Source organism: Bombus impatiens, unplaced genomic scaffold (genome assembly GCF_000188095.3).
Source record: "Bombus impatiens unplaced genomic scaffold, BIMP_2.2 scf_0487, whole genome shotgun sequence".
Classification (NCBI taxonomy): Eukaryota; Metazoa; Arthropoda; class Insecta; order Hymenoptera; family Apidae; genus Bombus; species Bombus impatiens.
The window spans coordinates 553,888-568,264 of NT_176906.1; the positions used below are offsets into that span (position 1 = coordinate 553,888).

General features: G+C 40.6%; 1 protein-coding gene across 4 annotated transcripts in view; it reads left to right on the top strand.

The window, feature by feature from the left end:
• Positions 1 to 6: 6 nt before the first annotated feature.
• The window catches only part of LOC100747252 (mucin-5AC), a 333,661-nt gene continuing 319,290 nt past the window's right edge, over positions 7 to 14,377 (top strand). For 2 of the 4 annotated variants that reach the window (XM_024368913.2, XM_012387805.3), the window contains exon 1: positions 7 to 1,340. The gene's annotated coding sequence lies outside the window, so the exon portion shown is untranslated. The remainder of the gene's footprint in view (positions 1,341 to 14,377) is intronic. The other 2 variants (XM_012387807.3, XM_012387806.3) reach the window with 2 other exon arrangements.

Below are 14,377 nucleotides of genomic sequence, written 5' to 3' on the forward strand. Positions count from 1 at the left end.
CCTCTCGTGGGCACGCGCGCGCGCGCGCCACTGTGTATGTGTGTTCCTCGTTCTCCCTCTATGTCCCCCTTTTCCCCCGCAACGACAACGAGTTCCGCCCAGTGAAAAAGAGTCGAGCTTTCCTGCAAACAAGACGCGTCCTCGACGGCAGTTGTTTGTTTTCTGGTTTCGCGGTGTCGTGGTGACACAAACAGCAAAGTCGAAGAAGCGAGGGACCGCGCGTGCGGAGAAGAGGAGAGACAACGAGTCGCCGCGTGTACCGTGCCGCTCGTGTGGGTTCCCGTCGTGTTGAGTCGTTCCCATTGCCGTTGTCGTCGTCAACGTTGTTGGTGCGAAGAGTTTCAGTCAACGGAAGGAGAAGTAGGTTAGCACACGGTGCCTTTCGCGTCACCGCGGTAAAATATACCCGGTTCTCCGACCACTTCTCTCTCTACACCTTTTACGCGAACCCGCGGAGTGTGTACCATCCCGATGTGGTGACGTTTAACCAACGCGCACTTCTTTTACGTAACGAAAGCGCGTTAGAACGCGCGCGTGCGCTCTATATGTAATCCGTCTTCGGTTTCTGTCCTTCTCGTTTGTCGGTTGCAAGCGAGAATCTTCGATCATCGGTAGTACGCTGCGTTCTCGTGTGTGCTCGTGTTCCATCGGATCGGCCGATCGGTCATTTTCGTCTCGTTACCAGTGGCTCTGTGTGTGGATTTCGTGCCGCATTGCTTTCCCGTCTTTCGTCCGAGGTACATACTCCGATCGTGATCGCCGTGTAATTCACTCCGATTTTCGCGCTTTCGACGCAGCAGTTTCTTTCGATTGTATTACAGCTACCGAGTCGGTTCGATACGTGTCGATATCGCATTGGATTCGACCAAGTTCACGGAGCAAAGCGCGCGCCTGTTCCGTGAACAAGCCAGTTCCCATTCAACAACTATCTTAACAGTGTGATCGAAACTAAACGTTCGTGCTTTTACAGTAAGGTGTTTTCTTCGTACGGATACGTAAACCAGCCCGGCTACATATGTACACACAGACATCGGAAAACGGTGCTATTCAACTAGCACCTTCTGCATCGAATACTCTTCATTGATTCAATTTCGTATTGTTTTGTGGTGTTTCGTGAGAGGTGTGTTTGTTCAAACCTCCGAGTGGTGCGACTGTTCTAAGTGTGATTTAAATCAGTGATTTCAAAGAAAAAGCCGATTATATTCGGCAAGCAAAGAAAAAGAAAAGAAAAAAAGTGAAAGTTTTATCAGTGCAGTACTACGCTATTGTGGATTATTGGATATATTATACACTACTCTGCGATCTGCCGACGGAGCGCAACATTGCGGCTCACAATTTATGTAAGTACTAAAATATTGTCTTAAACGTTACTTTCGTGATTACGATCGATACGAGTCTCAGTCTGTTGTCAATGTCGCGAGTGCTATCTGTCCTTCGATCAACGACCATTTTGTTACCTCGTTACCTTCCCCCATTATTCTCGACCCTTTATTTACTTTATTACAATTCACTTTTGTGCGAAAATTTCGAAGATTGATAGACGTAAGAGAATTTCAAAGAACGTAACCGGATAGAAAGAACCTTCGGGGAATTGCGTCATCGACGAAATCGCGAACGCGTTCGTGTTTCGCTGCGATATTCTCTACGAACCTTTAAAAAACATCGACGCTCCTGAAGTTAGAATCGACACGTCTTGGTTACGTTCATTCTGCATCGATGCTCGGTCGAATCGAAACTGACGCGACGCGATGTCTCGAAAACAGCGACGTTCGAAATCGTCGTTAACTCTGTACAAGGTACGATACAGTGTCTTGGATAATAATTACGGAATCGGCTGTTAATTAGATATAGGTAAATTGGCTTCAGTGCGAATCTTGGCAGTTATCACAGGTCTCGGATATTTGGCGACTGTTATAAATTCCACGGCGATGACTTTTCTCTCGTGAGTTCTGTTCAGAGGCTGTTTGCAAACAGATTTTCCTCGAGTTTTTGGCTGGACAATGTTCCGGAGAACATCGATCTTTTCTTTTTCCTCGACTCTGATCAACGATGCCCTTGTGCTCATCCGTGTTATTATTGTTCCTCGCTTTCTCAATAGGTACATGTATAACTAAGCTGTTAAGAAAAAACACAAAACGTACATTAAAATGGTAACAAAGCGAAATCCCATTATCCTCCTGTGAATTTAACTTTTTAATCTTATTACGCTTTAAATAAAATTCATTTAAATCACAAATGAGTTTTTTTGAAAGACGTATTACGAATGATAAATACCAAGAGTAACAAGAATTCGTCTGCTACGATACGAGTTTGGTTTTATCGTGTTATATCAATCGCATAAACATGTTGATAGAACAAAGCGTAACGATCACACAAATCTGTTGGACGATTAATTTGTTAGTAGATTGCCTACTCGTTTTGTTTTAACAGTTGTCTTGCGTTTGACAGTTAACCGGTAATTTTAATCTAGTGGAACAATACGGAGCTCGACGGGACGAAGAAAACGTCGATACCCGTTCGACGATCTATTTAAAATTCTTCGCGCGGAAATGTTATCTTATCGGCGAAAGAATGTTCTGCTGAGAAAGCGAAACTTCGGAAAGTCGTCGCAACCGTCTCAGCCTCTTTTCTTCGTCGTTGTTTACGTCTTGCATCGCTCCTTTATCAAAGAATTATTACCGACAAGTGCAATGCCATCGATGCGTTCCAATTGCGGCGTACTCCACCAGGAAATTGACCTTTCGGAGTTGCTATGCGTTTGTCAATTCTATCGTGCTCGTCCTTATTGAATTTCATTAAAATTCAGCATATTAACGTGAAAGTAGGATACCTCAAGTTTCTTCAATTATGGCAGGAACAGGAATATGAAGAGTTTGCTTCCAAATATTATTCTCTCTATCTTATTATTTATTATTCATTAACGTAGATATTAGAAGATTCTGTTTTGTTTCAAGTTAATGATAATTGGTCTATTTTGTCTATTTTGCATAATAGTTTACCAATCGGTAGTATCGGTAAATTAACAAGTTTCGAGTTATAGATTAGAAACTTCTATTTTACAATTTTATGTTAGATTAATCACATAATTTGTGATTGCTTGTACAACTTCGTTTTTTATTACCAAAGCTGTTAACTGTTGTTATTATTTACATTAACAGTTTGTAAGTTATAAATTGTTAAATTTGATCAATAATGTTTAATTATGCAGTAAATCATTCATACACTACTTTAATTGTAGCCATCTATGTATAATGGATTTAGAAACACGTTCTATTGAATGTATCGTGGTTAGTCGGAACAATAGAAAGCGCTGATGAAACGAATAATCGAATATCGTAAAATTCGGTGTAACGGGAAATTTTCGTTAAAGCATAAAACGTGCAAAAAGATATGGCGCGAGTGTTCCGATGAATAGGTTCGGACTCGTATGGATGTTTGGAAAGCTTGCATAGAAATGAGATGAAATTGAAGGGTTCCGCGATACGCGAACCGGAATTCCAGACTATGTAATTAAATATAAAGGGAACTTTTAATACGTAACTACTGTACGTAGAGAGAATCGCAGGGCGAACCATGTCGCGGATGGTATCCTTTTTCTCTTCTTGTTTCGTGCAATCGAGCAAGTTTTAACGACGCGCGGGACACGAGCGTTAGACGCAGTTAAACTATTAAAACCGCCGACGATACTTTCTTTTTAATTGTATTTTAACGAAGTCCGCGTGCTCTTTAATCGACATCGATTAACTTTCGAGGCTGTCGAATACGAAGCGTCGCGAAGCATTGTTATTCGATTTTTGTCCGAGCAAAAATGTGCTCGTTCGTTGACCATTCTTTTCGAGTACAATTGAAATACAATTTTAACGAATGTAATTAAATATTAATTGGTCTATAACGGGAAAAGCGTAGATGTATAGAATTTCAGAATCGTGTAAAATATCGAAGAATTAACGCCTGTTTCAAATATAAATGAGGCTATGAATCTTTAACCAAGTAAGTGGATATAAAGCTTAAGGTCATTTAGCAGGAAGATGAAAAGCACGTTTCAAATAACGAAGCAGATTAAACTCGGCTAAAATACGATCGCGTGAATCTTTTTACATTTTATGCGACATCGTCCATACGTCGTTGAACCCTTTGAGTGGTTGCACTTTGCACAAGCAGAAGCTAGGACTTTGAATAATTATTCTCGGAGCGTAACCGTTTGCAAGCAAATTAATTGTGGAACGTTCCGGTAACCTCGTTACTTGTTCCTCGCGTTCTGCCTTCTTCCTCTCTCGCACATCCAAGGATCTCCGTGTACAGATCGACCGAGACGAGAGTCATAAAACGTTGTAACCGAGAGTCTGCGAAATTATTGAATTATCAACCGTATCGTTTCTTCGTTCGAAGTTCGTACTTTCAGCATTATCGTTTTATGCGTGGCGCAGCGTATCCAATGCTGTAATTTGTCATTCGATCTTCCTATCTTAATATTCTTTATATTTTAAATCCAATTGTGAATATTGTTTTTGGTAACTCTGTCTTATTTAATAATCGTGATTATAATTTAAACTATTTGAAGCTCGTAGAATAAGAATTGGTCTATGGGATTAAGAATAGAATATATAACCTAATAACAAACAGAATAAGAAGAATGAACGTCACAAGCACGAATGAACGAGCTGTTATGGTCGTAATTAAGCTGGCTTCTAGCGACGACGTCGCGTTTGTGTGCGTGTGATTGAAACGAGCCGTATGTTTCTTATCTATCGCATACACGAATGACGTTAACCTTGCATTTTTATCGCGTACCCCGTGATTAATTTCTCAATGGAAGAGAAGAAAGAAGCAACTGCGCGTCTGTACCGGGCGATTGTTCCGCTGGAAACAATTGATGACTCGTGTCGCTCCAAATTTCTTTGTCGTTCGACGACATACTGCACACTGTGAAACATTCGACAGAAAATACCGCAGTATTAACTCCGTTCCGACAGGATGCGAACAATCCTAACATGGCCACAAACACATTTATACGTACACGCACGGGCACACTTGCAAAAGGTGTAGGAAGTGCATCGAAGGTTCGTTTGAAAAGACGAGCGCAGGTCACATTCCCAACACCTGCTTGCAGATTGTGAGGACATTTTTCTGGCGTCTGGAGAATTTCCCTGGCCTCCTTCTTTCTCCCTTTGCTCTTCTCATACACAAAGAAAACCGGGTTTCTCGAATGTATACGTTGATCTTTGTAATCTTTTATTACACGTACACGTTCGCACAACGGAATGGTTCCTTGCACGGTATTAGTGTCCTCGTAAAATACCCACGAAGAAAAAATCGTGACCGAAATGGCAAACGTTAATGGTGTTCCCTTATGACGGTGAATATTTTCCGCTGAAAGCGTCTGACGGACTTTTCAGAAAATTTCCAATTTCAGTCATGTTATGTTCGTCACTCGTATCACTCGAGGTGAAGTAGTTTCTTTTAATTTTAGCCCAAATCAGGCAAATATATTCTTCCGTAGGTCATAGACAAACTGGGTCGTTTATGTCTAAGGACAATCTTGTTACTGTGTTCCAGAGTTGTTGATGTTTTTTTATTCTATTATATAATCATTTGTCAATTTAAATATTTCAAACTTTTCTCGATAAAGATAAAAATTCGAAGGAAAGAAATTCAGAAATGTAAAGTATATTTGTTTCGGATAAAATCGATTCGTTCTTCGGAAGAAAACATTTGTCAAAAAGCAGATGTGTGAAAATGTGGATAGAAAATGCTATATCGATTTTGAGGATGAGCGTTCCTCTGACGACGTCATCTTCCAGCTTATTGCATAAATCTCGTCGGCTTAGCTCAAGTAATGCTGAACACGCGACCAAAGATCCTTTTTCCAAATGTATATACGTTCATACCAGAACGTATATCTTCATTCTTCTAGCAACTTCTTTTTTGCATAGAAACGCGCGCACAGCATTTCAGATGCTTATAAATTCATGTGCATGAAAGAGGAAAGTGGTCGTTCGTGTTTGCTTTGTAAAAAACGAAGAATGTAGGAAAAGAATATTCTCCGTGTTAATTTTCATATTGTAGCGAAAAGGTGTCCATTGTATCTAATTCCGATCATCGCTCAGCCAAATAGAAAACTCGCTTTTCTTGGAGTAAAAATATAATAAATTAGTTTCGATCTCTTTCAAATTAAGATTCGATCTCAATAATACTTCATTTATCATTTCTACTTTTGCTCGCCTGTACAATCGAAAAGAAGGGTTATGATGCACAAAGAGAATTGCGAACAGAAGAGGAACGATGGAATGTCCTTGCACGTATCAAAAGTTCAATCGAAGGAGCGGCCGATGGTAGATACATTGAATAATACGTGTTACAGTGGTGTTGTCGAAGCGTTCCATGAAGATCGCTGGAGCGGCTCTTCTTTGCCGTATCCATTAACCTTGAGTAACTGTCGGGTTGTCGAAGGTTACCTTGATCGGTTCGGCGTAAATGAATCCAACTAATTCGCTCGGAGCCACTGTGGACTGTTTCAACCGTAAGTATTTTCTCTTCGATGCAGGTAGCGAGAAGTTTTTTAAAATCCAAATTAATATACGAGAAACGGTACCCTTCTATCGCGAAATATGTTTTTAATTAAACATGCGCGCGCGCATTTCCTATATAAAATACTCGTAAAAGGTAATACGTCGCAGTAGGAATTCCTTCGTTCGCATTTTTCATATCTCCTGCGTTAAAAAATCGTCGAGTGTCGCACGTTTATCGTTGCCGTTCTTTCGGAATTCTTCTGGGGACGAAGCATTCGAGCGGCTCGTTTTTCGAGACGGTCGTGTCCCCTGCGCTCGCTTTGAAAAATAGCCTCGACTTTTCGGGTGATTCACGAGGCAACCTGAACGCCTTGTAAAGAACGACATGATATTCCTCAAAATTTTTGGAACATCTCCGACCCTCCTCACCCTTGCACGCTTTTTCATTATTGTAAATATAACGGAGATGAAAACATGAAAACGGATGGAGACGGGAAGCGATATCCGCTGGTTTACTCTCCGGTAAAACGCGAGAAACACGCATATGTGAGTCCGTCCGCGAGTCGATCGTGATACGATCGTCGATTCCGACGCCCACGATTTTAAACGTTCACCTATACACTTTCTCATCCTAGACGAAGGCACACGAGGATATAGGGACGTTAAGCTGTTAAGCAGGTCGTTCTTTAATCACAACCCATTTATAATTTACCATTACTTCTGTTATCTGCTTGCGATGGATGGAAGTAAGTCATTCGTTTCTTGAGAATCGAACATTAATCGTGTACATATTTACGTAATAAAGTCAGTTTGGTGTTTGAGAGACTGAAACAAAGACATTGTTATTCGAGTGACGACTTAACTCGTCTCGCCCTATTTACATAAGGTTGAGAGCGATATCGTAAACGTACATAGCAACGTTTGAGCGTTGCGGAACGTCCAGACGACGGAACAAAAGGAGAAGTGTCGAGGTTGAAAATACAGTATGCGATTCATTTTTTATAACCTTTATGGGATAGTAGACGGATTATCATAATGATAGCCAGTTCCGCGAAACTTCTTTTGATCGTACTTACGAGAGACGAAGGCTCTCCATTGTTAAGCGTAGAGCAGATTTATGATGCGATCCACTTTGCCCTCGCTTCTCGCTTCCGGTTATTACGCGAAAGTCGGGCAAGAAAAGCCCAACTAGGGGATACGCCGGTACGGCAATGCTCCGTGGGTGGGGAGAGTTTCTTAAAAGAAGGAACTCGAGTGAACGGATCCAATCTGGGAAGATTCGTTTCGTGTTTTTCATGAAACGCCTGAAACGGCCGGGGAGAAAACCGAGGGTGAATTTATTGACCCATCGATCCGATTGTTCGATACTATCTCTCGGTTGTAACGTTGTTTCATCTTCGAGCATTTGTTATTACCTTGTCTTAAATAATTCGGACAGGTTTTGGTTCTCAAATACCGCAGCTTTCATTCTGAAACTACGTAACAGCCACAACCATTTGTTGTCTGGTCATTGTGCCGCAAATGAAATAAGTAAGAATCGTCGAAGAATGAAACGAAATTTATCCACAGGTGTAATTTTCTACTTTGTAATTGAAAGTTTGCTAAAACAATATTAAATTAAGTTGAAATAACGGCAGATGATAATTTTAAGTTATCTCGACGTGTCAATTCGATGAATTACTTCCGCAAATTACTTTCATAATCCATTTAACGGAAATACAATCGAAATTTGTTTGATTTTTGATCGGAGGTTCCGTAACAAAGATCCTCGTTTAGCTAGGTAAAATGAATTGTTAACGCCCAGCTTATACGAGATAATGTATTCGTGTCGCTTAATCTCCGGCCGAATAGCTGGCGTTAAACACGACGAGCGTGCGCGTTACACACCGCGTCAGTTCTCATTAACAGAATTCATATTCCGATATTTATAATGTATTCGAACCACCAGAAATAATCCAGGAATTGCGTTCAACCGTTAACTTAATTGCGATCCACCGTGTCAATCCATTAACTGTTTCTCCCCGCGCGTTCTCCGCCTTTCTCTCTGTCTTTCCTTCTCTCTTCTCTTCTCCTTCTCTCTTTGCATGAACGCTATTCATGCAAATTTGCGCGAACACCGTAACAGACGTTCCTCGGTGAATCGTTTCTCTCTCTCTCTCTCTCTCTCCCTCTCTCTCTCCCCTTCTCTCTCTCTTCCTCTCTTGGAGTGAACGTTATGCCGGGGAATATAAGCTCGTGTGCGCGTCTCGCTATCAGTTTCGAAGGATAGAACATAATGGTGAAATAAAATGAGCACGACGAAATAGAACGTCGCAGAGATGGAGACATCGAACTACCAGATTTATAGTAGGGACGGAACTGCATACGCGCGACTTCCTCTTCTTAGTGTGTCTGCTCGTGTAGATGCGTAATAACGTACAGGTACGGACAGGTATGTATTTCGTTTTAACACGGACTGCGCAAGTATTTGTGTTATTTTCTGTGAAAAAGGTCGATATCGAGCAGAGAAATTGTTTACTCGTAGGGGACGAATATTGTACAGGTGAATGTTTCTTGGGGTCATGGACCTTGTAAGACCGAATTCATTCTCGTGTCATAGCTTTTGAGCTTTGAATAGAAGGAAATCTTAGAACGTAAGGTTATGTAAATGTACGAGCGAGTCAAAAGAAGAATGATATAGCTGATAATATCTTTAATTTAAGGACACCGTGAGTGAAGTTAAATTCTAGTAGAGGAATTTGTATTTCTTTAACTCGGTCATTCTTCTCGCTTCTTCTTCGCATTTGAAATCCCCTGAGATATTTTCCTTTCGAATACTTTATTCATTTCAAGTTATACCTATAGATCCGAGGAAAACAGTAAAACATTACTATACGCACTCACAAAGATTGAGAAATTCGTAAAAATGTTGTCATATCGTTTTTGGGAACACCTGTACGTATAACGTTTATTTCGCTAATCTTGCGTGATATTATATCGCTTTTTATATCTATCAAGAGAAAATCTAGAAGGCCATATCGAAACTTGGCTCTTATAGGTGAAAGTAAAATTAAAAGAAAACTGGAAAGTTAGAGTTTGTCGCACGAATTCTCTCGACAAAGAGTGGATGTTTGGATGTTGGATGATGAACAATGCTTAGTTCGTTATTAGCTCCGTTATGCATTCGCAGTCTATCGTCGGAGAATGTCCGTGAAAAATGGTTCTGTGAGTGTGTTTCGCCTCACGTGACGGGTAGCCGTGACGAGAGCGAACGGGAAACGAGGTCTTGTTGCTTCCCTCCCGTCGAATATACATATTTACCGTGAACCGTGAGCCTTTATCGAGCGTATTGAAAAGTGTTTGGGTAAAGGATCGGCGGAACGGATGATTAGATAGCGACACGAAATAGATAGCGCGCGTCCGAAGTGTCGATGATGCGGGTGGAAAATGGAACGATGAATGGCAGTTCCGTTTTGTCGAGAAATTTCGAAGACCCAACGTTTGTTGCCACTGAAATTTTTCGTTTGCTCTGTCGAGAACGGCTTGATAACTCTTTCATGACGCGTACGTAGTCCCAAAATGAATTATGCTGTGGAGCGTCCGTGATTGACCATATCCATTGTCCAAGAGATTCCCGATATTTTCTTCTAAGCATATTTGCTTTTTCATAAATCGTTCGTCATGCCTGATAGATCGAGATCTCGCCGTGTGACTCATATCGTTTATGTATATAGAGTGTTGCTATAATTAGTCACAGTCTCGTTATAGAACTTTGTATACAGTATTTTCTATCTAACCTTGAACTTCCTTTTCAAATTATGAAAAATATTAGACTTACATTCTTTGAATCTCTTTCAGTCGGATTAGCTATATGAATGCGAAGGCGACAGACGAAAGATATGATAAAGGTATGATAAATTACATTTTTTGTTTTTTTTTATCGAACAGTAATATAACCTCTGAATGTATCAGATCACTCCTTTCTTCGATTATTGTTATACTTGTTATGTATTTCTTGCTGTTAATTGGCACGATTTGGGGAATTCGTAACGAACATAATTGCCTAAATCGAGGGCTCTAGCCCTTGGGAAAAAGAGAAATACAGTTCGGAAAAGAACAAGAGAGAGGGACTATTGATATTTCCGGTGCTATAATCCCGGTTTTCGGACGATTCCAAGGGTGGTAAAGAGAAGGGTCAGCGGTTTGGATAGAAGACGGTAGGACAAACCATCGCAATAAAGGATTCGTCGACCGTGGAAAACCCAGCGGAGCTGCCCAGCACCGGAAAAATCGTCGGGCTTCTCCCGTGCTCCATTCGTGGAAAATTATATTCCAGGAAACTAATTTCAATTTATGATTTCGTTGTCAAGCTGGCACGTGTGAGTATGTGTTATGTTCCCGATCGGTTTTACTACGCTTTACGTAATTAGAAACTGTATTTTCTCATCCGACCTCGTAACGCGTTCGCATACATTACAGCAATCTCAAATTCTTTTTGCTTCCCTTCGATCACATCGCGTTATGGATTTCCTCTTGAGTAGCACTGTTACTTTAAAAATAAGAATATCGAGCGCTATTTTAAACGCACGATAATATTATCGACCATCGATACGTAATTTACTTTAATCTCTCGAGAGTTCTACAGAAAGGTAGATTATTCTTGTTTCTTTTCGTCGAAAAGGCAACGCTTTGCTGGTGCTTCGAGGGCAATGCTTTCCCAATGTCAATGCTTGTAATCACGAAATTACAGATTGCCTGCGTGAAAGTCTGACTGATGCATTTCGCGCAAAAACTTTCCCTTCTCTCCTGTCACGAGCAAATCGATCGATGCATAACCATGAGAGAGTGATCGGTCGATTTCGGTGCTGTTCGAATTACGTACACACGAATTCGGGCTAGTAAAGCGACGAAAGTATTCGGTAGGAAGAGGCACCGACAAAGGAGATAGAGAAAGCAGTAAGATTTGTTTATACGTCTGTGATACTACCACGATTTATCACTACGCTTGAGAAGGGAAGAGAAGCAGACAGGAGTAAGGACGAGAGAGGCGAACGTGGACCGAAGAGAAAGGGGGTATTATAATCGTGGGGTCCTTCGGTAAATAAGGTTATTCCTCCGTGGAGTCGGCGCCCATTCCATTCTATTCCACACTATCTCAGCCCATCTTAGCGGCTTCGTGCTCTCCCTTTTCGTTTTCTCGTCCATATTCACACTCGGCTCTGCGGAGGAACGATTTGTTGGAATTAAGAGGTATTTCAACGCGCCGCCACGACTCGTCGCGACTTTATGCCGTGAAATCTTTCTCGAATTCTATAATAATCGCGCGAATAAACCGGTCGTTGGGTTTATTGGTTTAACGACCGTCTTGAACGAAGGACATGGAATAAATTGCTCCAAACTTTAAACGAATCTTGTTAACCATTGAAAATCAGAATTTGGATTATTTATAAGAGCAAAGGACATATTTCACTGTAAGGTAGAAGTCTGAATACTAACGTACATAATAGCGTATTAATAAAATTTGCTAGTACGCTGACAGGCAATTAACATAAAATCAGGGTCTTCCTTCTAAATTTAATTAATCGTGTCGCGACATCTTCAAACTCCTCGTCCTAATTAAAACTGCTTTATAAAGTAATACAAAGTTACGATGTATCGATATCGTATCGCGAGCCGAAGCTTGCGAGAGACAAAATAAAAGACCGGCGCATAGTATCGTTTCGGTTTTTCTGGCCGCTCGAACTTCGTCCTGACCGGCCTGTAGTTTGTTTTCCAGTTTAACGAGCAGTCCTTGCCACACGATCGGGTCCTTTGAGCGGACATTCCTCTTTTTTTCTTGCTTGCTTTTCATCGTCCCTCCACCCACTTCCCTTTTTTCGTCCCTGTCCCTGTCCCTGTTCCTTTCACCTTCGCTCCACTATTCTTTTCTATTCGCATGCAATTGGCTTAACGAACTGTTATTCGCTCTATTAGTATGTTTTCTATTATTCCGCCTAACGCACTCACAATCCCGATGAATCACGAATCGTTCTCACGGAAATTAGCGAATTGTTCGACGGCCGAGAGGTAGTTTAGTTTTCGGAGATCGATCGGAAACAGCGTTTGCGGGATTTCAATACGATTGACGTTTACGGAATGTTATAGCCGAAGGATTACCTGTGACGGTAACTTTGTCGTTTAATGGAGTAGTATCTGGTACATACGTTGAAGTTTCGATGCGCTGTATAAGTTTGTGACGCTGTTCAACACAATTATGAGAATCGCATGACGTGACATTTTAATTTTTATATTCAGTCCAAGCGTCTGTACATGTTTTTTAAATGGTTGCCTCGACGTTAATTTTTATCGTAGTATTATTATAACGATGCTTTCCTTCAACATTTGTAGCGAATGTATTCGTTTATAAAAGACATTAGATTAGATTAGAAGATTATAAAAGATGATTAACAGTATTTTATAGATTCGTAGATTTATAAATGTCATAGAAATCGACTGTTTTATCTTTTCTCCAGCGAAGTTAATTTCTCAGCGAAATTAATTTCATATCAGTATTATACTTATTTCGTGTCAATTTATCAAATATATGTTATTTTCGCTTCTATTCGCTCGGTTGACGCAACAGAACCGTTCATAGTACTATACAAGCGATCTAATTCTTTTGAACAATGCGTGTATTTCGTTTAACTTATTTTACGTTATTTGATTTTTCATGTACATATTTCTATCTATTCGATATTCAATCCATTTACCTCTATATTCTACAAATTTTCGAATCTTTTATGTAATGAAAAGAATGCAAGAAAAATTCGTTTTGAAAAGTTGTAACTATATATATATGTCGTATTAAGGTTGGAATTTTGGGGGCGTTCGTTTTACTTACTTTACCATCGCGAATGTAGCTACAAATGTGGTACACATTACAAACACTACAAGAGGCGATGAGTAATAGCGGCGATAGGATGGTCGAGATGATGGTGACAACGAATTCAGGTTCGATAATGAATTCACGGTCCACGGGATGACGAGTACCAACGTAATACACGATTCGGACAACTTTCTCGATAACTCAATCAGCAATTCGCCCAACGACTAACCAACTAATTAACTCGTAATCCAAATGAAACTGCCCTTATATATTCCTGTCCCCACTTCTCGGGTCAATCTTTGTTTTTTAAGGAGAGCCATATAATCATTCCATACCTCTGTCAGGTACACGTCCCTCCCGTGACCGTGGCTACGTCCAGTGATCCGCTATGTCACTTCGAGCCCGAGCCCATCGTCATAAAGCCAGATTGGAACGTTAAAACTATTTTTTATTTTTATTACTTAAGTGTAGCTATAGTAAAAGTCTGGACTGGGGTATTGGAGGTTTCCCCAACATTCCAGACGGAAAATCCCGATGTTCTTTCATGTCCGTCATATGTATACCTCTCTCTCTCTCTCTCTATATATATATATATATATATATATATATATATATATATATCTCCTCTATATATATACAAACGGTGAATTGATTTGACATTCTGTCATGGTAGTAAACATTGGCACAGTTTCAAACTGTCGTTAGAATACACGTGGCGTGTAAGCTCGCGAAAGTAATAATTTCTGTACCGGCGAGCAACGTATTCGATTCGACTAGCTCACCCATAACTTGTGTTTCTCGAATATCTTCTAAATATTCTCGCCTCGATTTGCCTGGATTAATTAGTTTCGTCGAGGTTCGTGGAAGCTTGGCTGTTTATCTACGTGATACGCCCCGGAAACGGGGTTTAATAATCGAGCGTGAATTCGCTCATTAACGTTTCGCTTAGGGATCAGGTGGAAGAGAAAGAGAGAAGGGACGAGGATAACCATTAAGCGAGGACGAGCTGATAACAGAGTTATCA